This window comes from Propithecus coquereli, unplaced genomic scaffold (genome assembly GCF_000956105.1).
Source record: "Propithecus coquereli isolate 6110/MARCELLA unplaced genomic scaffold, Pcoq_1.0 Scaffold479, whole genome shotgun sequence".
Taxonomy (NCBI): Eukaryota; Metazoa; Chordata; class Mammalia; order Primates; family Indriidae; genus Propithecus; species Propithecus coquereli.
In genome coordinates, this window is record NW_012150607.1 from 458,254 (window position 1) to 458,741 (window position 488).

General features: G+C 36.7%; 1 pseudogene; it reads left to right on the top strand.

The window, feature by feature from the left end:
* Nucleotides 1–488, top strand: part of LOC105819300 — a 73,793-nt pseudogene that overhangs the window by 52,621 nt on the left and 20,684 nt on the right.

A 488-nucleotide genomic window follows, 5' to 3' on the forward strand; every position in this document is an offset into this window, starting at 1 on the left:
TCTCTTTAAGGTATCTCCACATTGCTTTCCACAGAGGTTGCACTAGTTTGCAGTCCCACCAGCAGTGTATGAGAGTTCCTATCTCTCCACATCCATGCCAACATTTATTGTTTTGGGACTTTTTGATAAAGGCCATTTTCACTGGAGATAAGTAATATTTCATCGTGGTTTTGATTTGCGTTTCCCTGATTATTAGAGATATTGAGCATTTTGTGATATGTTTGTTGACCATTATTCTGTCTTCATTTGAAAAGTTTCTGTTCATGTCCTTTGCCTACTTTTTGATAGGGTTGTTTGATTTTTTCTTGATGATTTTCCGGAGTTCTAAATAGATTCTCGTTATGAGCCCTTTATCGGATGTGTAGCATGCAAAAATTTTCTCCCATTCTCTAGGTTGTCTGTTTGCTCTTGTGACAGTTTCTTTAGCTGCGCAGAAGCTTTTTAATTTTATCAGGTCCCATCTATTTATTTTTGTTGTTGCTGTGATT